General features: G+C 44.9%; 1 protein-coding gene across 1 annotated transcript in view; it reads left to right on the forward strand.

Annotated features, from left to right (window-relative positions):
* Positions 1–2,672: 2,672 nt before the first annotated feature.
* Positions 2,673–26,118, forward strand: part of ARMC4 (armadillo repeat containing 4) — a 445,023-nt gene continuing 421,577 nt past the window's right edge. The window contains 1 exon segment of the mRNA XM_030199274.1: positions 2,673–2,765. The gene's annotated coding sequence lies outside the window, so the exon portion shown is untranslated.

The following is a 26,118-nucleotide window of genomic DNA, read 5'->3' on the forward strand; positions in this document are numbered from 1 at the left end:
GACATGTCATTAAAATGCCATCAGAGTTGCATACTTGGAGATCATCAGTAACAACTTGGTGCCACCTGCAAATTTCAACACCAGACTCCTATAGAAGACAAACACAATTCCTACTACACCAGTTTAGCAGCAAAGATGTTTTCAAACATCGCTGGAAACAAATCCAGAACCCCGTGAATGTCTTTTGGGATCACTGGAAATGAGAGTACCTTCCAACTCTGCAGTATCGAAACAAGTGGCAATCTACAAAGCCTAACATCCAAGAAGGAGACCTTGTCCTGCTCAAAGATAATCAAGCCCAACACAGCAATTAGCCTTTAGGGCTTGTCGTCAAGACCTTTCCTACCCAAGGTGGTAAAGTCTGCAAGATGGAAGTGAAGACTGTGAATCACTGAACAGCAAGATCTTAATCCAACCATTTACCAAAGTGGTGCTCCTCGTACCTTACAAAGAGACATGAACTCTGTGGACCATTGTCTACTCCAAACACTCAGCGACCTTTTCTCTTTCTCTTTTATGTTGTTTGTTTTGTGTTATCTGTTTCTCATTTCAGCTCCTGTGAGACAGAGAAAAGAAGTCACCTGGATGAAAGAAAGCCTGAGATGACAAGAAGTTTGTCAAGCTACAAAAGATCCAGCTTATATGGACTTGCATACCTATAATGTTTGGTTATTGTCAAAGGGTTAATAGTGGTATCTTCTGATACCAGGTGGGGAGTGTCATGCCCCCATTACATTGGGCAGCTTGTGCTGTCTGTATATATCAGAGTACTTGTCTGCAGTCTTCTGTGATTAGTCTTTGTTAACACCTGTGTCCTGCACTCAGTTTCTTTTAGAGCTTTGTCAATTCTTGCCTCTAGGCATGCTGGAAGGAGCAGAATTCCCCACTCCCTCCAATTGCTTTCTGTGAAAGAACTGAGAGGGCTGGAAGCTGGACCTAGGTCTTAGATCCAACATATAGAGGGCATGAACTCTCCGTGTTGAGGCAGTAAACTGCTGCTTGCTTTTTTTTTATCCTCTCAGGGTAGAAAGGTATAGTGATTTTTCACTGCTCTGTGTAGCTGCTTACCTGTGCAGCTGCTGTGCTTGTTGATTTCAGTATCCAAATTACCAGGCACTGACAGTTCCTCCTCTCAGAAGAGAGGCTAATCACAGCCATGAACGCAATCTGTATGTGTAGAATCCCTACTCCATCTCAACAACTGTGACTGACTTTTTTTTTTGTCATCAATTGGATTAAAGAATTGGGATTAAGGATTAAAGAGTTTGTGTTTTGGTCACTAGCAGACTCCAGGTTTAACTCTTTGGGTATACAGGGCTAACATACAATAACATCTTGTAGAGGCCAGAAGATCTATTATGTTACTATATGTTATTATGCTACTGTCCTCCCTCATCCTGTCCAAAACATGAAGGCAGCAGTGGTGGCAATTGCAGCAGCAAGTCAGCACAGAGCCATGCAGCCTGTTCTCACAGACCTCCGTACTCTGCATGGATTTCTAGCCTACTATGAACCCACAAATGGGGGTGGGAGGTGGGGTGTGCATTATTTGACTCATAGGAAATGTGCCCATGCCACTACTGCATACAGATGACAATGATAGTCCAGAGGGAGGGAACAGCCCTGTTGTGAGGGGCCAGATGCACAAAGGCAGCCGTTAAATATGTCTGCCCCTGGAGTGCTTACCGAGTCACAAACAGTGACCGTTAAACAAATGAGATGCATGGATCCCCCTTTTGTGCACCGGTCACTGTTTGAGACTCACAGATGTCAAATGTATTGGACACTAGATCACCATGGAGTTTTTCTGACAGCTCCAGCACTGCGGTAAAATTTAGCTCATTGCACGGAACGTTCATTATAATACTAATGAGCTGGTTGTAATATATTTGCATAGGATTCGCGGTAGCTGCTATGACACACAATTAAAGCATATGAACATCAGAGTAGCCATACTGGGTCAGACCAATGGTCCATCTAGCCCAGTATCTTGTTGTGAGGATTGTGGTAGTGGTGAGTGATCCTCCTTTGTGCATTACTGCTGAATAATATGTTTTGGTCTAAAGCAAACACAGCAAGCTTGGTAGGCTTTGTGCATCGACCCCTGGGGCGCCGTTCAGACTTTGGGAACCACTATTCTTTAGGTTCAGAGGGAACCCCTACTTTTCTTCCCCTCCCCCGCCAGTTATATATGGAAAAGCTGGGAAGTGGGAACCCTAACTGAAAACATACAATAAGATGATTCAGGAAATTATTTGCTAAAACATATCATTAAAAATAATTAACATTTCGATTCTTACTGTGATTTTAATAATAGGTCCATATTACGTATATGAAATGTCAAACATTAGCACGCAGTTTCACTACCTATTTAACGCTGTTTTCGCAAACTTTTTTTTGTCCCTTGTCATATTTAGTCTAACTATTCCGTCTTTTCAGCCGCTAAAAACATCGTCGACGGTCTGTGCTCCTAGACAGCCATCGCACCTTCTTCAACAGCCAGCCACAGAGCCACTTGTCCGTCCCAACTGTGCGCATGCGGGATCCGGATTCCGCGCCTTTACGGAGTACTTCCGTTTGTCTCTTTAGTATCCTAGCAACCAAGACTTGGACACCAAGTGGGTGTGCTTGTCTCCAAGGCAACGCAAACGGCGCCGTTGTGGTGTTTGTGGCTGGGCTGCAGTTCTTAACCTGGGAACGCTCTTTTCGTCACTAAAATAGCGTGTGTCCTTTAATTTCCTCACCGAGCAACTGCATGAGTCCAGGTAATGTCCCCCCGATTGCTAATTTAGGATTTGAATTTTGGGAAACTTTGAGAGTTTGTTGTGAACAAGAATTGTTTCATTAATGAACACTTGGAGCCCGAGAGAAATGAGCGAGCAAAAAGGTTCTCTCTCATAGTGTAAAATAATATACGGATGGTTTATTGGAAGTTTTTTTTTTTGCAATGCCAGCACTGCTATGCTATGGAAAATCGAATTTTTGTGAGACTTGACCGGAATATAGAAAGTGGCTTTCCCAATATATGGAAAAAATGTCTAGTTTTTCTAGTAAGAGTGAATAGGTCTTGTGCTCTTATCCAATCTAGCAGAATAATCTCTTTATTTGGAGAAATCTGGCAAGAAAATAACAATCTAATCAAACGGAAGAAAACAAAAATAAATTACCTAAGTCCAGCAATACCAATACTAATAATATTCCTTAGGTCAAATTAAATCAAAAATACCTCCTATATATATAAATAGTCAGTGTAACAATGTTATATACATTTTTGAAATGTGCTCAGTCCGTACCCATTACACCCATTGCGTCCCCAAGGGGAGCATGTGGTAGTATCACAGATGGAACCAGGGCCGCCAAGAGGGGGGGACAGGGGGGGACAAAATTCCCCGGGCCCGGGCCCCCCCGACTCCATGGGTGCTCGCTCGCTATCTCGCCCCTCCCTCTGAGGTTCCGAGTTTTCGAGTTCCCCAGGGCTCGCCCGTCCTGATGTCCTCCCTCCCTCCGAGTTCCAGGGCCCGCCCTCCGTCCGTCCCTCCCTCCTCCTAATCTCAAAAGCCTTCTTCTTACCTTGTCGGGGACGGGGTTACGACGACAGCAGCACGCAGTGTAAAGCGTGCAGGCTCGCGCGTCAGCCTTCCTTTGTCTGTCTCTGAGCTCTGGTCCCGCCCTCATTTCCTGTTTCCGCAAGGGAGGGACCAGAGCTCAGAGACAGACAAGGGAAGGCTGAAGCGCGAGCCTGCACGCTTTTCACTGCGTGCTGCTGTCGTCGTAACCCTGTCCCCGACAAGGTAAGAAGAAGACTTTTGAAATTCCTTGCAGGAAAACCAGAGATCTACTGGAGACCATCTCATTAATACAAGACAGCTCAAATTGAGTGTGACTCGAAGCAGGTGGCAGGTGAGTCAGTTTATGCTGATTCATTCTGCTGTTCCAATTAAAAAAAATTTTCTTTTCTCTCTGCTTGATGTATTCTCTTCATAGTTCTTTTGCATTTTTTTGCATTGATTCTGCAAATAACACTGCTTCCCACTTTACCTTACTGCTCAACTTGTCAGAATCTCCTACATTTTTTTTGCCCACTCAAAGGGAAGGGAAATGCAAATTTTGTACATGAAGGAGAAGCAGCCCCTGCACAATCAGCTGCAAACATCAGCCATGGCATGACTTTAGGTTACCAGTTGTAAAGTAGAAGGATATGATTTTACTTTTTAAAAAATCTGAAAAAGGAGCATAGTTGTGACATTCAAGACTGTTTAATTGCATCAAATTGGACTGTCAACAAGACCCCCACATTAAAGAATAGAAAATTTGTTTAAGTGGCCAAACAAATTCTACAATTACATTGGCCTTATTCCTGTACTGTTGTGCCATATTCCTGATGATTGACAAATGTTCTGCATTTGGTACTGCCAGTGTTCATCCTAACACAGAGGATAGGGGACCATATTAAGATTTGTCCAAACAGGATAGAACGTGCTATAGCAGTGATCCAGTCCATCCCTTTGTCTATCTGTCTGGGACATGAAGACATCCATAAAATATGCACAAACTAGTCCTTTCTTGGCTGTTATCTACCCTATTGAAAATGACTTTGATCCAATAAGGATGAGGTCATTCCCAATATGCTCAAAGCTGAAAAGCATTTTTTTAAAAATCCATACAGACGGAAAGCATGGTTTTCACTCCCTTCCTCGTTGTTTATCCTTCTGCAGGATCTCTCTTTTCTACATCCTTTCTAGCTTTCACCAAGGTGACATCACAGCCTCTAATATCTCCCATGTCCTTTCCTATTTTCCCTCCCATAATCGAAGCATTTTCGTGTAGCTCAGGGGCATTGATGTAGCTCCCTTAAGGACATCTTCTGTTTCAAGTCTATAGCTCAGAGGTGGACAACCTTTGGGAGTATTTTACTAAAGATTAGCTTGAGTTATCTGCAGCAGGGCCCATTTTATTCCTATGGGCCCTGCTGCAGATAACTCAAGCTAATCTTTAGTAAAAGACCCCCTTTATACACAAAGGGCTGCATGTTTGTGTATAGTGTTTTGCAGTGGATAGATTATGTTTTGGCCTTACTGAGGTGGCACCAGAAAAGGTGTAGAGCCTAAATCGTGACACACTACCTCTTGAAGGATCTACATATGGTGCAGGGGCCTGGCCTGGTGGCGGACGGAGGGGAGCGGCAGTGACCTCGGGGGGGGGGGGCAGGGGGGGCAGGGGCAGCCTTGTCCTGGGCCCGGCCCAGTCTCTTGGTGGCCCTGGATGGAACCATCATAGCACATTCTATGTTCCGCCTCCTTTAAAGTGTATGCGCACACACCTGCATCTGGTAATTAAAATGCAAATCTCAAATGCCAATACATCAAAACCATGTGGCACAGATCACAATTAAACCTACTATATATATATATAAGCACTTAAAGAGCTCACACTCAATTCATATGCACCCACATTTGCTTATAAATGCATGCACAGTTCATTTATAACAGTATCTGATCTCTTCAACAAGGCATACAACAAGGATTAGCGAATATGAATCTCCAGTACACATACCCAGAACTGCCCTTACAATATCTCACTGCCAAACCACTATCATGTTTCTTCACTATTACTAAATGCACATGTTCTATATAATTCTTATACAATTCTTAAATATTTCTTACTATGATTGCTTGCTAATGTACTATCATGTTCTACCATTCATGTTACCCAAAATCCTTCTGTTATACTAAATGTATATTTTCTCATGTATTCTCACTATTCATGATGTATTGTAAGCCACATTGAAAAGAGGTGGGATAATGTGGGATACAAATGCAACAAATAATTGAAGGCAGTTTGCTATGACTACTGTGTTCCCACACACCACTGTCACTGATATAGAAGCCTTAACAGTAAAAAAATGTATATATATATAGTCACTTCCCTTAGGGGCCCAAACGTGCTCGTCAGTATGCTTATGAGGGCAATATGATCCGGCTGCCTAATAATCATCAGAATTTTTACATGCACAGCAGGACTAATTGCAACTCGGAGTTGTGTATTGTATATGGTGCCCGTGTGAACTATTTTATATAGGACATACGACGAGAAAGATCAAAACGCGCATCGGGGAACATATCAGGAATATTCGTACTTGCAAGAAGGAAGCTCCTCTGTCAGAGCATTGGAGCGAGTTTCATCATCAAATTACTGATTTGAAATATACTGTGATCCTACAAATTAAGTTGCAGAGGGGAGGGGATTTGAGTGACATCCTGACTCTTAAGGAACAACGATTTATTTTCATGTGGGACATGGTTTACCCCCGTGGTCTAAACAGAGAAGTTGAATGGTTGTGACGCAAAATGATGTAGGAGTGACTTCTTTATGTGTGATGGTTCTTTAAGAATAAGGGTGTTTTAAGCTGCTTTGTGGACCAGCCCTTTTGTAAGAACCAATAGGCGTGCCCATTTGGGTACTTGAATAGAGCGGGGCGTTGTTATGTCATTCACTCTGGAGTGTTGGAGGGAGGTTTCCAGATACTTACCCACCGGGGGTTAGTGTCCGTTATTGATGTTGCTAGTTGAAGGTTTTCTGTAAGTATTGTAGTTCTAATTATGTAAGTGAACTATAGAAATAATTCATTGTATCCTAGTACGTGGTGAAAAGTTTGGATTGATAATGAGTATTTATGTTCACAGTTCCCTTTCTGAGGAAGATATTCGAAACTCGGCTAGAGTTAAAGGGAAATCGTTGAGATGGAGTGAGACTGAAGAGTAGGAATGGTCCACTAATGAGTTTTTAAATCACTTGCACGAGCACGTTTGGGCCCCTAAGGGAAGTGACTATATATATACATTTTTTACTGTTAAGGCTTCTATATCAGTGACAGTGGTATGTGGGAACACAGTAGTCATAGCAAACTGCCTTCAATTACCATCAGATACTGTTATAAATGAACTGTGCATGCATTTATAAGCAAGTGTGGTGGCATATGAATTGAGTGTGAGCTCTAAGTGCTTATATATATATATAGTAGGTTTAATTGTGATCTGTGCCACATGGTTTCAATGTATTGGCATTTGAGATTTGCATTTTAATTAGCAGATGCATGTGTGTGCGCATACACTTTAAAGGAGGCGGAACATAGAATGTGCTATGATGGTTCCATCTGTGACACTACCACATGCTCCCCTTGGGGACGCAGTGGATGTAATGGGTACGGACTGAGCACATTTCAAAAATTTATATAACATTGTTACACTGACTATATATATAGGAGGCATTTTTGATTGAATTTGACCTAAGGAATATTATTAGTATAAGAAAATAACAATAACAACAAAAAACCAATTTGAGTTGGGAGCAGCTGAACATTTTTTGGGGTGGGAGAGAGGGCAAATAAATCGGACTCAGTCTCTGCCCCCCTCTACCGAGTTGACTAGATGTCGATGCTTTGTGGCAAAAAGTAGTTTGGACCATGGCTCCAGTGGGCCACCCAGGACCTGCCCAAGAATATCTGATGCTCTAGGGTGAACCTCCACATTTGTCTCCCTTCTCAGAGGTGGCTATAAGCCCCCCCCCCCCCCACCTCTCTTTCTGCTCCCCCGTTGCCTTCCTGTCCAGGTTTCCAGCATCTCTTGGCATGGAGGAATAGCCTAGTAGTTAGTGCAGTGGCTTGCAAACCACAGGAACTGGGTTCAATTCCCACTACAACTTCTTGTGACTCTGAGCGAGTCACTTAACCCTCCATTGCCCCATATGCAAAATAATAACCTGTATTTAATATGTAAACTGCTTTGATTGTAACCACAGAAAGGCAGTACATCAAATCCCATCTCTTTTCCCTTTCCTCTTGCTCTCCCTTCCCCCCTTGCCAGGTTGCCAGCATCTCCTCATGCCCTCCCTGCCCTCCTCCCCTGGTTGCCAGCATCTCCTTTTGCCCTCCCTGCACCCCACCCTTTTCAGGAACCAGCATACTTCCTCTGCTGCTGGTGCTGCTGCTCCTGCCCCTTCCAAGGCTGTTGCAGTTCTTCCCAAGCAACATCAAAGGTACTTTGAGCCTGTGTGGAACCTTGTAATAGAGCCCTGTGTTCAAACGTTGTTGGCTCCTGCCCTCCCTCGACTAAGAGCATTCTGCTGGTGGAGGGCAGAAGGCTGCAGCACTTGAGTATGGGCCTCTACTGCAAGGCCCCATGCTAGCTTGAAGTAACTTCTGAGTGGTCTGGGAAGAGGTACAGTAGTAACCAAGATAGAGATGGTATAAGGAACATGCTAGACATGGGATCAAGGTAAAGAAGGGGAGATTAGTTAATGTTTTGCTGCTGCCATCCTAGGTGGACATTTCCTAGTGACCCTGTGATCCTGAAGCCACCCCATTCTGTTGCTCATATTGTGAGTTGAAAATGAGAAAAATAACCTCTTGCAGGTCCTGACGGAGTAGCTAGTTTGTGGGGAGAAATAATTGTTTTAAGTTCTTATGAGCATTTTCTTTTTTTTTGGGGTGGGGGGAGAAGGGTAATCCTTGTGTTCACTGCAAGTATATTAGATGCCCTAGGAAGATCTTCAGCCTTGCATCCACCTTTCAAATATCTTTTATGCCCCTGGGGCTCCCCTGAGATTTTCATAATTTAGCAATCAAGATTATCCTAACAACATTAAGAGATCAATATTCAGAGCGTTTATTCTTACAGTTCTCAGTTGTTTATAGTTCACTTTTGATATACCACCAATTAAAAAGGGTATCTAAGCAGTTTACAGGTGAAAACATAAGAAATAAAGTGTATAAGAAAGGGGAAAATGTGGTGGAACAGAATAGGGGAGGCCTAGGTTACAATTAATTTCAAAACAGAAGGGGGGAGGGGACAGAGCAATGTTAATGGATAGCATAAGGTTTGAAAGTTGTTACATTTATGTTCTAATTTTCACTAAGCTTCTAAATGTAGGAACCTAAAAATGGGTGTCAACAGGGACAGATTTAAGGCTGGGCAAAAAGATTGCTCTGTTTGATGCTCTTAAATTAGGCTGTTAAATCTGGGATAGGAGTGGGCAACCTTTATACCCAGAGGGCTGCATGAATGTCAGTACACTATCCTTAGTAGGCTGCACACAGTAAATTAACAAATGTATCACATAATTCACTGCCAGCAAAACAATGTGATGACTGAATGAACATCAATTATTACAAGAATGATCTCTTACCGTATACTTCTGTCTTTTCAAACAGTTGCTAACACTGTCAAATAAGTCTTGTCCTGTTGTATCCTTGAGCAGTTCTACTGAAAACAAAACTCTGGTTAATTAGGTTTATGTGGGCTGTTTTCTGTGTACTTATTTATTTACTAATGAATGACATTTATACCCCACATTATCCCAAGAATACTTGAGGGAAATGAGTAGCAGATTAAATTTAGGAGCAACATGTTTCAATATAAAACTTCCATTTTGCATGTTCATTCATAATGAGGACAGTTTCCACAAAGTAAATGGCTGTTTATCCTGGCAAATGGGTTATTTTGAAAATGATCCACTCACTCTGTGCTCTGGGTAAAAGTACATGCTGATGGTTGTTTCAGCTTGTGTTTTCTGTCAAAATGTATTGTTTTGCTTTGACTGCAACTGCTCTTAGCTGACCCTTGGAAAACTTTTGTGCTATGGAACTGGAACTCATCAAAATGTTTGACACCATCACCATAGGTTTGAATAGAGACAATAGATTTGTGGCACACTACAGGTGTGAATTGGCTTAAGTACTCTAGGATCTGTCAGTTAACTGAACTATCCAGTCATTTATCTCTTCCTTACCACAACCTGCCCTGCATTTTACAATAAATTATGATTGTATCCTTTCCCTCCCCTTTGCATTTTCTTATATATGTACTTATGTTCTGAACTTCACTTTATGTTTCTGGTGAAGTGGACTCTGGTCCTTGGAAGCTCATGCCTCACTGGTTAGTCTAAGGTGCCATCTTCCTCTTGTCAATTTTGTTACATGTCTACCCCTTTCAAATTTTTTATGTAATGCAGGTGTTCATCCTCTTGCAGTTTCACCATATCCATACCCTAATAGGAGAGGAAGTGGTGGCAATGGGCTTGTTTATGGCTTGCCTCCTCCTCTGGTCTGTACACTAGAACTGTAGGGTCAATGCAGAAAGCCATGTGTTAAAGCTGTGGACCGCATGACTTCTAACATGCGCGTTCTGTAAATAATTAATCAAGGGATGTAGTATTCAGTGAGCATTCAGATTACCGCTGCATTAAAATCACAGCTATAATCCATGAGTCATTGCAAAATGTCCCCCTTTCTATCAGTGCATGAGCGTTGTTCGACTCATGCACTAACAGGAACGGGAGCACTTTAAAGAAAAAGTCACTAGAGGCCTGCATCGGCCCTGACATCTCTGGTAGTCTAGCAGTCCCCGTCCCTCCCTCTGACATGACCCAACCCAACCCTCCTGACCCTCCTGCCCATGACTTAAATCTCTGATGTCTAGTGGCACCTCCCTAACCCTCTGACATGACTCTTCCAATTTCCTGGTGTCTAGTGGCACCCTGCTTTCCCTTCTCTTGTTCTAACTGACCCCCCCCCCCCCACCCCAACTTATACCTGGCCAGCTGTGTATAAGTTCTTGTTTTTAGCAATTTAATATGTTAAAAACACAGCTTTTTGTTCAAGCCTTTTTTTGGATGGTCAAGGCGAAGGAAGGGGAAGAGTAAAACAGGAAGGGCAAAAAGGAAGTTGAAAAGGGGAAGGATAAAGAAAAGGAGAAAAAGAGAGGAATGGAAGGGGTAAAAGGAAACAGGAAGAGGGAGAAGAAAAAGAAAGATGGGAAAGTGGGGAGAGATGGGGAAGGGGAAACAGGAAAACAGAAAGGGGGAAGGAAACGCTAGGAGAAAGGGGAGGGATAGAATGAGAAAAGGAGGAGAGGGGGATAAAAAAAAGAAAGGGAGGGGAATATCTCCTCTGGACGGAGCGTGGAGCGACGATTGGACACCGATAGATCCGGTGTGCCATGTGGAGGCCTCCCCGTTTCCCTGCTGCCTCCATCCGGATCGCTAACTGAACTACCCCACTTCTCTTAAGGAGGTGGAATATCTCCTCCGATCGTAGTCCCCGAGAGCCCGACCAAGACTTACTGACTACCCGGATCATCGCTGGACCATTGCTGGGTCATTGCCGGACGAGCGCCCCCGCAGCCCGAACTCCATCGCACAAAGTGGAAACTGCCTGGGATACTGCAGGCAAGATCTGGTGCCGTTAGAAGTTCTCTGCACACTCTAAGTGAACCTCGTGGCGCACTTCACCCCTGCCCTCAAAGATCCGAGCTGCGATTCGACCTCCCACCCTCTCCAACGTTCGGGCCTCACCGACTCGGACTCCATCCCCAAGGAGCAGCGCCAGCAGCTGGCAGCACCGATGATAAGAACAACCTCCGTGGAACGCGAGAGGTGCTGACTGATCGAAAGTGAAGCAGAGAGAGACTACAACGGCGGATAGGAGCGGAGCAACGAGACACAGGAACACGGGAAATACAGCATGAAAGCTTCATGAGCAGGATCATCTGAATTTCTACCTTCCTACTTCTTTCTATGGAATATGCGTGAGCAATACCTAATTTAAACAAGTTGATCGCTTTATCCCGAACTTCTGCTTGCTGCATGCTGAAAGACTCTCTTCAAATGCTCTAATTGCTGTAAAAGCTTTAATCGAATTGCTGGTTGCTGAAATATTGTAGTAAGAAACTTTCTAGAATCTAACTAGCATAAATATTTTAATTGCATTGTTACTCTTAAATGCATCTCTAGATCTTACAAGCCTTGCTTTTAGCTGCCTTACTTCTAAATGCTTCTAAGTGCCTTGTATTATAATTGACTGCTACACTTAATTATTTAAATGTTAGCATAAATGTTTTAATTGCCTCAATGCCTTCTAACACATGCTAAAAGCCTCTCAAATCGCTTTGCCTCTAAACGCTCTTATATGTCCACCTTATAAATGTCTTATAAATGACTGCTAGACATCTAATAACACCATAAGAAGACACGATCTGTTACCTGCTTTATACATTTAAATACATATCACAGATCTCAGAATAACAGCCAACATGAACACCAACAAACTGATCATGATAATCTGCTTTCGCCCCCTAATATACTACGCATGGACTATTCCTAACTCAAACACCAATCTACCGACAACACACACACCTTACAGACAAATTACGCACAACCCACCAGAACAAAAGAATAACAATCAATTAAAAGGAAAAACAAATATATATGGAAATAACCAACAGAAAGGGAAGAAAGGACACAACAAAACTAGACATGATCCTTTACTTGGAGTCTTTAGTGAACAGTACATGGAGTCTGGCAGACACTCTCTTTTTAGAGCAGGCCGCAGAGCTTCGCCAGCTGGCCAACAAGTAGATGGCGTATAGGCATTATCTGGCCAGGGTCACTTGTGATAACTTTTGATGTTGCGTCCAGACGCTGTGACATGGTTGTGGGGATGCGCAGACTCTCCTGGCTGTGTGTTTCTGATCTCAAACCGGCGGTTCAAGAGAGATTGGCGGATGTGCCATCTACACTCTGTCCTGGCATCCTCCATCTGCATCTTTTCCAGCGGACCTAGGTAGTGACCCTGTTACTCTCAAAGGTGTAGGCTCTTTCCTCCCATTTACTTTGCTCAGGCAATTCAGGCCTAGCGTCCTAGGCCTCACCAGCCCCATCCTCAGAAGTCCCAGCTAGCTCCCCAGTCAAAGCAGGGCATGGGCTTTTGTCTGGCTCCAGCAGATCATAGTGGCTGAGAGTATCCGTCCCAGATGACTTGCTGGTCGGAGGGAGGCTTACCTTTTACCAACATAGATGGCCCCTTGTAACTTCCGACTGGTTGGTTCGTCAAATAGTCCATCTCGGGTGTGCACTGAATTGGCGTCGGAGGCCACCAAATTGCCCTCTCGAGAGCGTCTTTCGTCAGCTTTCAGCATAAGCAAGTACTTGTAAAGGAGATCTCTGCCCTTCTTCAGTCCCAAGTGGTGGAACCCTTGCCATCAGGGGAAGAAGGGAAGGGGTTCAATTCCAGATACTTCCTTGTGGTAAAAAAAAACAAAACAAAAAAAAAAACAGGGGGATTTCTGCACATCCTAAACCTAAGGGCCCTGAATAAATTTCTGGTTAAGGAAAAGTTTAGGATGCTGGTGCATCTTTCCCCTGTAGCCCCTAATAGGTTGGGTGATATACGTGGCACCTGTTGGTGGTCATTCTGATTGCACCAGGTTGTCCTTGCTGCCCTTGGTATATGGACCTGATTTAGCTCCTCATCAGTCCTCTGCTTCACTTGCTGAGAAGACTGGAGATTCTTTTCCAAGGGCCAGTTCTCTTGGAAGATCTGGATCTCTTATGGCTTCATGCTTGAAAATCATGCCCTGAGAAGGAAGGCTTTTTCTCCTTTAGTCATTGCCATGCTGGCCCTCAGTCAGGAGTTTGGAGGGTGTTTGAATCCTGGTGCTCTGGTCAGGTGGTGTCTTCCTGGCAGGTAGATAGTCCCCTTACCTTGTCATTCTTACAGGGCTGTCTGGATCAAAGCCTAGTGCTTAATTTCCATTAGGTCTAGGGGGCAGCATTCAGCTGTTTCAGAGGCAGAGTTGGTGGTGCCTTTGGTGTTGCCCAGCTGGATGTTGTGCATTTTGATTTTATGTTTCAACAGTTTTTATTGATGATTCAACATTTTAAACATAGCCGTTAAATTTGACATTTTAAATGATACATCATACTTGTATATATACATCATTAACGTCTATCATCAATATTTTTATCATTTTCTCCCTCCCTCCCTCCCTCCCCTCCAACCATTTCACTATAACCAAAATGTTTACATTTGTAATGTTAAATGAGCAGCAAAATAAAATGTTAAATTCAACGTATACCTCATATTGTGCGGTATTTATTATTGCTATATCTAAATTTCCTTCCCTTCCCCCCTCTTACATATGGGTAAACCCATTCTTGTACATTTAGAAATTCTGTGCATTACAACAGCCAATATACTTATATATTAAATTCTAAGAATGTACCCAATTGCAACATGTGTATTATTCGGCAAGATTCCAAATAAAATATGAATTGTGGACCAAACACTTTAGCCGTTATTTGTTACTGCCCTGCTACACTGAGCTCCAGCTCCACCCCACCCTGCGTTATGATTCAGCAAGTCGACATTTTTTGTTGGCCACCGAGCAGGAGAAACACATCCATCCATTTATTGCCCCTATCACTATCCTACCCCCAACCCTTCCCCCTTACTATATCTACCCCTCTTCCTTCCCACCCCTACCCTTCCCAAACTGAGGTATCCTCCAAAGATTTAACATATAATCTGTTCCCACCCCCCCAGATTCAAAGGGAATTGAGTACCATAGATTCAAAGGGAATTGAGTACCATACTTCTACCTCTTGTATGTAATGACTGAATATATGGGCCCCAAATGTCCAAAGATGACTTCCTCCTCCCAGAAGAGCCTCGTACCCCCCGATGTTCAAAAAGCATCAGCTCATGGAACCTATTTCTCCAGTGCCAGAAATCTGGGAGAGAACTGCCCACCCACTGACTGAGAAGCAGTCGTTTACCAACCAAGCAGGCCTTACGAACCAAATGCTTCCCAGACGTACTCTGCAAGGCAAAGATCTCATACTTATCAAGCAGTATTCCTACCGGTGAACATACAATTTTAGAACCCAGCAACAAGGACAAATAATGCAAGACCGCTGTCCAAAAATGCTGTACCTGATAACACTCCCACAAACAATGGACTAAAGATCCCGGTAGCCTCCCACACTTCTTGCACAAAGGATTTTCTACCCCGCCCATCTTAAAAAACTGAGTTTTTGTAAGGTATGCTCTGTGAAGAATTCGGTATTGACATTCACGGAGGCCCGCATTGCCTGTCATTTCCGGTATCCGAGAAGTAATTTTATCAAAGTCCAAGGTCAGTCCTGGTCTCGCTAAGTCTCGAGCCCAACGCATTCTTATCAACTCTCTATCCTTCATAAGTGGCAGTTTCCCCAATAACTTATACAACTTTGAGACCGAAAGTCGATCCGTTCCCCCTCCTTCCAAAAACTGTCTCACCTTGTGACAATGTCTGGATCTCAGAGCCTCTGGGTCTAAGGACCTCACATACCTGCTTATAATCGAACGAGAAAAACGCCCAAGTTCCGACCTAAATCGGGAGATGGACGTTTATCTCACAAAAACGAATAAAGCGGTATAATCGAAAGCCGAGTTTTGGACGTTTTCAACTGCACTCCGTCGCGGATGCGGACAAAGTTGATGGGGGCGTGTCAGAGGTGTGGCGAAGGCGGAACTGGGGCGTGGTTATCTGCCGAACAGAGATGGGCGCATTTCACCGATAATGGGAAAAAAGTAAGCGTTTTTAGCTAGAATTTAGGACACTTTTCCTGGACCCTGTTTTTTTCACGAATAAGGCCCCAAAAAGTGCCCTAAATGACCAGATGACCACTGGAGGGAATCGGGGATGACCTCCCCTGACTCCCCCAGTGGTCACTAACCCCCTCCCACCACAAAAAATGAAGTTTCACAACTTTTTATTTTCACCCTCAAATGTCATACCCAGCTCCCTGACAGCAGTATGCAGGTCACTGGATCAGTTATTAGGGGGTGCAGTGGACTTCAGGCAGGTGGACCCAGGCCCATCCCCCCTACCTGTTACAATTGTGCTGCTTAATGCTTATTAGTCGTCCAACCCCCCCAAACCCACTGTACCCACATGTAGGTGCCCCCCTTCACCCCTTAGGGCTATAGTAATGGTGTAGACTTGTGGGCAGTGGGTTTTGAGGGGGATTTGGGGGGCTCAACAGACAAGGGAAGGGTGCTATGCACCTGGGAGCTCTTTTACCTTTTTTTTTGGTTTTGTAAAAGTGCCCCCTAGGGTGCCCGGTTGATGTCCTGGCATGTGAGGGGGACCAGTGCACTACGAATCCTGGCCCCTCCCACGAACAAATGCCTTGGATTTATTCGTTTTTGAGCTGGGCGCTTTCATTTTCCATTATCGCTGAAAAACAAAAACGCCCAGCTCACACATTGTTGAATAAAACATGGACGTCTATTTTTTGTCGAAAATATGGTTCGGTCCACCCCTTCACGGACCCGTTCTCGGAGATAAACGCCCATGGAGATAGACGTTTTTGTTCAATTATGCCCCTCATAGTGTGCTATCTGACTATAGGCAAATATATTGTTCATATCGTAACCGATACCCAAAGTTCCCAAGTTTAACAACGTCCCCTGCTCATTCAAAAGATGTTCCAAACAACTAATGCCCAACTGCCCCCAAGTTCGAAATGTCCTATTATCTATCCCAGGCGTAAAAAATAAATTCCCACAAATTGGTAACATGTTCGACGTTTCTTTCTGCAGGCCCCAAATGCCCGTCAGATCTTTCCAAAGGGTCCGCAAAGATGCCAGCAGCAAGCTATTCCTCAGATGTTCCGGAATGTAAGCTCTAGGTGCCTGTAGTAGAAAGTAGAAATGACAAGGAGCAAAGAACTGTCCTATTTTTTAAGGTGTGTAATGTTCTCGGTCAAAAAACCAGTCCCCAAAGTACCTCAATAAACATGCCCTATTATACCATTTCAAGCCTGGTAATCCCAGTCCCCCCTCTTTCCAGTGACCCATCAACAAGGGTAATGGCAGTTTAGCCTTTTCCCCTCCCCAGCAGTACCGTCTAAACAGACGATATAGTAATTTAAGATCTCGTTGACATATGAGGACTGGCAATACTCTCAAACAGTAAAGCCACCTGGGGAATTCCACCATCCGAAACAACTGAATGCGCCCATAGAGTGTGAGGGGCAGAGTCACCCAACTGCTCAACCGCACCTCTGTTGCACTTAACAGTCTGTTCACATTTAGGCGATATATACGTGATGAATTAATGGACAGCCAAATTCCCAGATAGCAAAATGAACCCTGTGCCCACCTAAGAGGAAAGGTCTGTCCCCACTCCCTTTTCTGCTCCTCTTGAGAGGCCAATGCCAAAGATTTCGCATAATTAAGCTTGAACCCCGCATAGTCACCAAATTCTTGAAAGCGTTCTAACAGAGCCGGGAGTGACTGTGGGGGCTGCGTCAGGTGTACTAGCAGGTCATCTGCGAAGGCCGACAATAAAAATTGTGAGAGTCCTATCGGTACCCCCTTTATCTCTGGGTGGGATTTTATTGCTCTAACCAGGGGATCTAAGGACAGTACAAACAATAAGGGAGAAAGCGGGCAACCTTGCCTTGTGCCTCGAAAGATGTTAAATGAACGGGAGCGCACCCCATTTACCCAGACATATGCTAAAGGCTCCAAATATAGCACCCAAATGGCGTCTAAAAAGAACCCCTGAATACCATATTGCTTCAACGTCTCAAACAAATAGGGCCACCTCACAATGTCAAAAGCTTTCTCTGCATCAAAGCTGATTAACAGAGAAGCCAAACGCTGATATTTCACTGTCTCCAGGGAGGCCAATATGGCACGGATATTCCAAACCGCTGTTCTCCCTTTCACGAATCCTACTTGAGCCTCTTCTACCAGATCTGGAAGCACCCGGGCCAACCTATTTGCCAATATTTTAGCGTACAACTTGACATCTGCATTGAGAAGGGAAATTGGCCTATGGCGATCTGGGGTCTGTTACGTTCTTACCAGCCTTCGGGATAACTACAATCTGGGCTTCTTTCATCGTATCCGGAATAATCCTCTCCTCTACCATAAAATTAAACAGTGCCAAAAGCGGGACTTTAATATTCTCATAAAATTGCTTATAAAATTCCATGCGATAGCCATCTGGACCCGGCGTTTTATGAGATGCGCTTTGTTGCAATGCTAGCATAAGGTCTCCTTCTACAATTGGACTATTCATCCTTTGCACTTGCCGGGGGGACAGCTTAGGTAACTCTACAGAATCCAAAAACATACCTGCGCTCAGCCCCTCATCCTCCGGCTTAGCATATAGGGCCTCATAAAACTGGCCAAAACAGTCCACTATTTCCTGATCTTTTCTCAACATCTGCCCATTTAAGGCCTTCAACTGTAGAACTCTAGAAACTCCACTCTTGCTCCGCACCATATTTGCCAGCAACTGCCCAGCCTTATTACCATGTTGAAATAGTTTATATTTATGATAAAATTGGGTCTTTGCGGCCCTCTGATGTAGTAGTTCGTTCAGTTCTTTTTGTGCGACCAAGAGTAGTGTCCTATTCTCATCAGTAGCGTGTCGATCATATTGCCTCCTATAGTTGAGAATCTGCAAGTCTCAACGCAAAATCACCTTGTCCCGAATCTTCCTAGTTCGAGCACAGTAGGAAATAATATCCCCCCACAATACAGCTTTTTTTGCTTCCCAAAAAAAGGGCGGCTGCTGCTTATGTATATCATCGTGAAATGCGTAATCTGCCATCCTCTCTTTTAGAAATGCCTGAAATTTCTGATCCCCCACTAATTCTAAGGGATATCTCCAAAAACGCGTACCACCCTCCTTTATGGGCCTCACCCATCTCAGCCATATCAAAGCATGGTCCGAGACTGCATAAGGACCAATCTCCGCCTGTGCTATCTGTGAGAAAAGAGAACTCGAGACAAACAAGTAATCAATGCGAGACTGCGACGCATGGGCTCTGGAGAGATGAGTGAAATCTTTGTCTGACGGATGCAAGACACACCACGCATCCACTAAGTCTGGCACTTCACAAAGCAGAGTCAAGGCCCGAGCACCCCCTCTCGGACTCCCAGAACCAGATCTGTCAAGCAGGGGGTCGACCACTAGGTTGAAATCTCCTCCCATGATAATGTTCCCCCCTTTAAACTTAGTTAACTTAAAGGCTTATTTTCGAAAGAGATCGCCGGCGATCTTCCGACACAAATCGGGAGATGGCCGGCCATCTCCTAAAACCGGCCAAATTGGTATAATCGAAAGCCGATTTTTGGACACACTCGCCGGCATTCCGTCGTGGAGGCGGCTAAACTTCAAGGGGGCGTGACGGCAGGGTAGTGAAGGCGGGATGTGGGCGTGCTTACGAGATGGCTGGCTTCAGCTGATAATGGAAAAAAGAAAACCGGCGATGACGAGCATTTGGCCGGTTTTACTTGGTCTATTTATTTTCACGACCAAGTCTCAAAAAGATGCCCAAACTGACCAGATGACCACCGGAAGGAATCGGGGATGACCTCTCCATACTCCTCCAGTGGTCACCAACCCCCTCCCACCCCCCCAAAAAAACTTTAAAACATTTCCTTCCTAGGAGGGGAAGCCAGTCGCCCAGCTCGTAAAAAAAAAAAAAGGATCTTGCTGATCAGTTATGTTATGACTTACTTGTTCTGGAGTGCTGTATTTTGTGATACTGTTTTGAGAAATGTTCAAGAAAGATTTCATACAAATTAAAAAAGTCCCTGCCGTTCATTTTCCCTTGATGGCCGTCCCTGACGTGCACTTCTCTTAATGGCCGGCTTTCTCCCCAAACAGGGAAATCAAAAGTTTTTGCTCACAGTTTTTTTTAGTAGTAACAGTGGGATTTGAACCAGCCACCTCTGCATTACAAGAGCCATGATGTAACCACTTAGCCACAGCTCCACTTACTTGGCTGTCCCTCCCTTTTGATTATACCCCTTCAGGTCTCTCTCAGCCAATCACAGTGCGTTAAGCTGTCTGTGAGTGGCTGAGAGAGACCTGGAGGGGTATAATCAAAAGGGAGGGACACACAAGTAAGTGGAGCTGTGGCCAAGTGGTTACATCACTGGTCTTGTAATGCAGAGGTGGCTGGTTCAAATCCCATTGTTACTACAAAAAAAGCAGTGTGCAAAAACTTTTGATTTTCCTGTTCAGGGAGAAAGACGGCCATTAAGAGAAGTGCACTTTCGGAGAGAAAGACGGCTATTAAGGGAAGCACACATCAGGGACGGCCATCAAGGGAAAATGCATGGCAGGGACTTTTTTCATTTGTATGAAGTCTTTCTTGAACATTTCTCAAAACAGTATCACAAAATACAGCACTTCTGAACAAGTAAGTCATAACATAACTGATCAGCAAGATCTAAACATCCAGAAGTACCAGTGCACTACGAATGCTGGCCCCTCTCACGGCCAAATGCCTTGGATTTGGCCGGGTTTGAGATGGCCGGTTCCAGTTTCCATTATCGCTGAAAAACAAAGTCGGCCATCTCAAACCCGGCGATCTGTGGCATTTGGCCGGCCCCAACCGTATTATCGAAACAAAAGTTGGCCGGCCAACCTTTTCGATAATACGGTTCCAGCCAGCTGTTGCGGCGCCGCCAAAATAGATCGCCGGCGATCGATTTCGCTGGTGCCGTTTGATTATGCCCCTCTTAGTAATTAACCCCTGAAAATTTTTTTTTATCAAACACATTTGGGGCATATACATTACAGAGCACCAGATTTTGACCTTCAATTTCCATTGAGGCCATAATATAACTCCCCTCTGAGCTCATTATTGTGGATGTAGTCTTAATTTGTAAACCTTTCCTGAAGAGAATTAACACCACAGCCTTCCTCCCTACTGCTGGGGCCTCTAACAAAGAACCCACCCAACCTGTCTTTAACTTTGTATGTTCCTTCGGTGACAGATGTGTATCCTGCAGAAGGGCAATATCCACTTTTTGCCGCTTCAACGCCTGGATCACTTTTGTCCTTTTTATGGGGGACGAAACTCCCCCAATGTTCCAAGAGACAATTTTAAGTGACCCCAGTGTACCAAAAGTCCAATACTAACACAAAAAAGGTTATACTTTTGAACAAAACGAGAGATTCCCCCCTAGCCCATGGGGCTCCCCTCTTCAATCCCCTATGACCCTGACCCTGAGAACAAAACCCTGTCAGATACCTCCTCCCCATCCCTATCCCCCCTCCCCCTGCCCCTCCCTCAGGCCGCTCCACAGTTTTACTGTGGTCTAGGATCAAGCGAGCTCCCCCCCCCCCTTCCGCCCCCCTCCACTTTCTCCCCATGTGTTACCTTCTTGTCGAAAACCACCATTACACCTTAGCACCGACTTCCCTTTTAGCCTACTACACCTAATTGAACCCACATATTTACTGCAAAATCCCCCAGAGACAATCCTATATAATAATTCTCACCTCCAACAGGATGTGCCTGGGACCGTGCCTGCCGGAAGTGGTCTGCTAGGCAGGCATGCACTGACCTCAGTGACATCAGTGACAGACAATTTGGCAAAGCAAAACAATCTGAGTGCTGGCCATTAGGACACAGGGTTGATAGGAGAGTTTTAAAAGACTGAAGGAACCGAAAGTGGTAAATGGGGGGAGGGGGGAGTTCTGAACGACTGAAAGACATGAACATTTGAGAAAGGAAAACAATATGAATGCTGGCCATTAGGACACAGGGTAGATAGGAGAGTTTTAAAAGACATAAGGAAACGAAAGTGTTAAACTGGAGAAGGGGGGGGGGGGGGGAGTTGTGAATGACTGAAAGACATGAAAATTTGGGACAGGAAAACAATCTCAATGCTGGCCATTAGCACACAGGGTACATAGGAGAGTTTTAAAAGACTGAAGGAACCAAAAGTGTTCAGTGTGGGGGGGGGGGGGGGGTGGGGGGCAAGTTCTGCAAGTTCTGAATGAATGAAAGAAATGAAAATTTACGAGAGGAACACAATCTGAATGCCGGGCATTTGGACACAGGGTAGATAGGACACTTTAAAAAAAAAATGAAGGACGTGAAAGTATTACATCTTGGGGGAGGGGTGAGGAGGAAAGCGGTGGGGTATCCGGATACTGGGCGTTAGGGCCACGGAGGTACATAGACTTTTGAAACTCCCGGTTCCTTGGCCAGCTACCTCTCTCTGAGCTATTAATTTACCAAACTTTGTCCAAGACCTCCTGATGTGCGAACTCCACTGTAGCCTCCAAGAATCACCGGCTTCAATGTACCTTCATAGTTTTCACGTGCGCTCCTTCACGCTGGCCCTTCAGCAACCAGGTCCCGCTTCACAAACTGCATGGCCTCTGCTGCCGAGGTGAACATGATCTGTTTCCCATTGTGCCAGATCTTTAAACGGGCTGGGTAAAGCAAAGCAAATTGAATTTTTTTAGCAAATAGCTGTTGACACACCTCGCGAAATGCTCGCCGTTGCATTGACACACCAGCCGAGAAGTCCTGGAAGCAGCGCACAGTGTTATTCTCATATTGTACGGTCCCTGCCTTCTGAAATGCTCTAAAAATCTCCTGCTTATGAGCAAAATTGAGGACTTTGAAGATAACAATTAGGGGGCGCGGATCTTTTGGGTTTCCAGGTCCCAGCCGATGAGCACGTTCCACTCTTAAAGGTCCCGCTAGCGATTGTAACTGCAGAGGTTTTGGTAGCCAAGTTTCCAAGAAATCTTTCAACTCTGAGTCTTTAATCTTTTCAGCTAGGCCTACCATTCTGATGTTACTCCTGCGAGCCCTGCTCTCCAGGTCTTCCAGCTTATTTTCCAGCCTTTCCACCTTGCTTTTCAGTTCATTTTGCGTTTTCACCTGCTGTTGGACCTGGTCCTCTACATCGGAGAGCCGCTGTTTGTAGTGGGAGAACTCTGATTGGATGGTCTCAAGCTTAGTGTCGATGCCTCCTAATTGCTCTGCAGTCTTTTGGAGTTTTGTGTCTACCGACGCTCCCAGCATAGCAGAGACTTCCTCCACCACCTCCGCCGCCCACGCAGAGCTTACTGACTTCGGGCCTTCTCCCTCTCTGTCCGCCATCTTTGCATCTGCTGTGCGGGTTTGCGCGCCGTCTTTCTTCGCCAGTTTAGCAGCCATTGCGCTCAGCTTTGACTCCGCAGTACTTTTCAGCGAAGCCCCGGTCTTTCGGACCGCAGTCGGTGTGCTTTCCGCTGTTCAAAGCGGCGAAGGTAAGATTTTTAATTGAAAAAACAGCGAGGGGGAGGCAGGAGCTCAGCATGACGACACCCGCTTTCTAACCGCGCATCACGTGACCTCTGTGCATTTTGATTTTAATTGGGGTTTTATATCCCCTAAATCTTATGATTCTACAGGGAAGGCTGTTACTAATTCCATCTGACTTCAATCATTGAACCCTTTGAATTCCATTGAAAACTGATTAACTATGGACCATCCATGTCACCCAGTACAGTAGAAGTTCATAGCGTAAGTTACTATGATCTTCCAAGTCTGTCAGGGGTCTTCCTAGGGATGTGCACTTCCCCAGGCAGACCCAGAGGCATTGTCATTTTATTCTAGTTAACCTTTTTCCTTGGCTATATCAGATCTTATATATTGTAACAAATTCCCCATAAATAAGAAATAAAGAGAATTAGAGATAGGTTCAGTTATAGGATTTATTACTCACCAAAGCCAGGTTACATATGAAGCATTGATTTATAAGAATACAAGCCGTTAAGCCCATTAAAATGGGCAAGATTTTTTATTTCTCACATGTAATTTAAAAGTTGATGAGACAGTGAGAGTGTGTATATGTGTGTGTATGAGAGAGTGAGTATGTGTGTGCGTCTGAAAGAGAGAGAGAGTGTGAGAGTGAGTTCAGAGAGAAAGTGTGTGTGTTTACAATTCTGAAAAGAACAGTCGAACCGAGCTGGATCCAACAGCCAGCACACGATGACGGCAGGTTTTTGTAATGTTTTTAGTAGTAATCCATGTTTCCCCTCCCTCCCTCCGGTTCATCCCTTCTTCTCCAAGCCTAATGCGATGGTGTTGGGGGGGGGGGGGGGCAAACTATATCCTCTGTTGTCGCAGGTGTTTAGTTTCGTGGATGGAGGCATTGTCAGTTTTCGTTGAGAAGAATCTGTTGGAGCTGGAGTGACGGGAGAAGGGCGGTGAAGAGTGGCACTGGGGTAGATGAATCATGTGATGGAGGCTATGTGCGGCGCCAACCCCAAGCTGCAGCAGGCGCGGCGGTTGCACCGAGCCCCCTCCCTGGCGTGCCCCTTCCTGCGGGACCCGCAAACCTCCCCGGCCAAGCTTCCTCCACCACCACCGCCCCCCAAATCCCCGCACCTTTCCGCTAAGCCGCCCTGCCCATCCCACCGCAGCACTCCCAGTGCTAAGAATAAGCCCAGCCCGCCCAGAAGCAATGTCAAGAAAGTGGTCCGAGCCCCGCCTCCGCCCAGGAAAGCCGCCCTGGGGGATGCTGGCAGAGGGAAGCGCCCGGCTCCCAGCACAGCCTGTGGTCACAGCAGCAGCGGCGGCACCAGGTCATCGGACCTGTCGGACTGCGCCTCGGAGCCGCTGTTAGACGATCCCCGCCCGGTGCTCGCTGGTCAGCCGCAGCTCTCTGTCCCCGCCGGCAATGATCGTCCACAGCAGCCGATCAGGAGCGCTGGCATGGGCTGCACTAGTGTGACTAACTCCAGCTTTTCTTTTGAGGGCGGGCCACGGGCGTAGGAGGTGACGAGCCGCACATGCGCAGAACAGCTGCGCTGTTCTGCGTACGTGCGGCACGTCAGTCACTCTTCATTTATATAGTAGGGTAGTCAAATAATATTCTTATGGGGAGATCTTTGACAGGGTGATGCAGGTCAACCTCAAGTCTCAGACTGTCCCCCTATAGGGAGGCTGTCAGCCATATTTATACTCTTGATTTACATTAGGTTCTATGAAGTTCTAAAAAAAACTATTTCTGCACAGATGGCCGGATGACCCTAACCACAAATTTTTGATATTTTTACCCATGGAAAAAAATCCCCCACCTTTTTCTGGCAGATGGGCAACTGCCTTTGACCGCAAATGTTCTTTCTCACTTCTGCTTTTTGCCACCTGGTACACTAGGTTTCTGAGCTATTTCTGTTTCATACCTCTCAACTTGACAAATTATTCCAGCTAGAAACCTTTTATTAAAAGCGCTTTTGATTTCAATTAATTCCTGGCCTGTATTTCCCAGCAGCCCTTAGGCTGGACAAAGCTCTTCCAGCAGGTCCCAAGCCGAGTAGTAGGCCTCAGGCCTGTACTATATTTATACAGTTTTTTGTGGGTTGTTAGATTGATTCCATTGATCAATTTGGTGAGATCCCCCTTTGATCTCCTTTTGCAGGCCTCCATGAAAGATTTCACTCTTAAAGCAATTTTCCTTGTTGCCATCTTTTCACCTAGAAGGATTTCGGAGTTGCAAGTGCTCTGTTGCAGGGACCTTTATATGTCCTTCTCTTCTGTTGCTGCTTTGCTGTGTACTGTTTCCCCTTTTTGCCAATGGTGGTTTCTCCTTTTCATCTGATGTATATGGTTTGTTTCTCTGCCTTTCAGAGGTCCTCTGTATCAGAACCATCACAGACACCCCATAAACTGGATGTTCGCAGGGTATTTATCTTCTGCTTTTTGGATGTTGGATCTTCTTTTTGTCCTTTTTTATGGTATTTGCAAGGGACATGCAGTCTCAAAGTCTTCCATTGCATGCTGGATTAAGTCAAGTATTTAGTTGCCCTGGACATTTGCAGGGCAGCAACATAGTCTATCCTCCATTGTTTTATCAAACATTACAAGCTTGATGTTTGGGCTAGGCAGGACAATGTCTTCCTCCTGCCCTGTGATATAAAAACTCTGGTAACAACCCAGAAGTCTGGACTGATCTAGCAGGATAGGGAATATGAAATGTGTTCTAGCTGTTAATTTTCTTTCCTTGAGTCCTGCTAGATTAGTTCAGGTCCTGCCCTGAAATACTGAGATATTTTGTAGATTCCTGTGTCCTAGATCTGTCACCTGTCTGTATATAGTCAGTTTTGCAAAAATAGCCTTATGAGGCCTCTTTTCTGTGTTCAGTATGGTTCTCTTCTTTTTTATTTTCTTTGTTACATTTGTATCCCACATTTTCCCACCTATTTGCAGGCTCAATGTGGCTTACATGATGTCGGAGAGACAGTCGCCACTTCTGGATCTGAAAAGTACAGAGTGGTATAACATGAACATTATAAGGTAGATTACAAGGTGATATTGTAGTAATGTTCACGGTTGAAAGAATGATTTACATTATGCCGTAATGGCGGTCAACCTTTCCGGATCTAAGAGATAAAAAGTGGTTCAGCATTGTTATTCGTGGATGATATTGCATTAACGTTCGTAGATGATAAAGTAAAGTAAAAGGTAATTAGTTAAATA

The sequence above is a fragment of the Microcaecilia unicolor genome, chromosome 1 (genome assembly GCF_901765095.1).
Source record: "Microcaecilia unicolor chromosome 1, aMicUni1.1, whole genome shotgun sequence".
In the NCBI taxonomy this organism is placed as follows: Eukaryota; Metazoa; Chordata; class Amphibia; order Gymnophiona; family Siphonopidae; genus Microcaecilia; species Microcaecilia unicolor.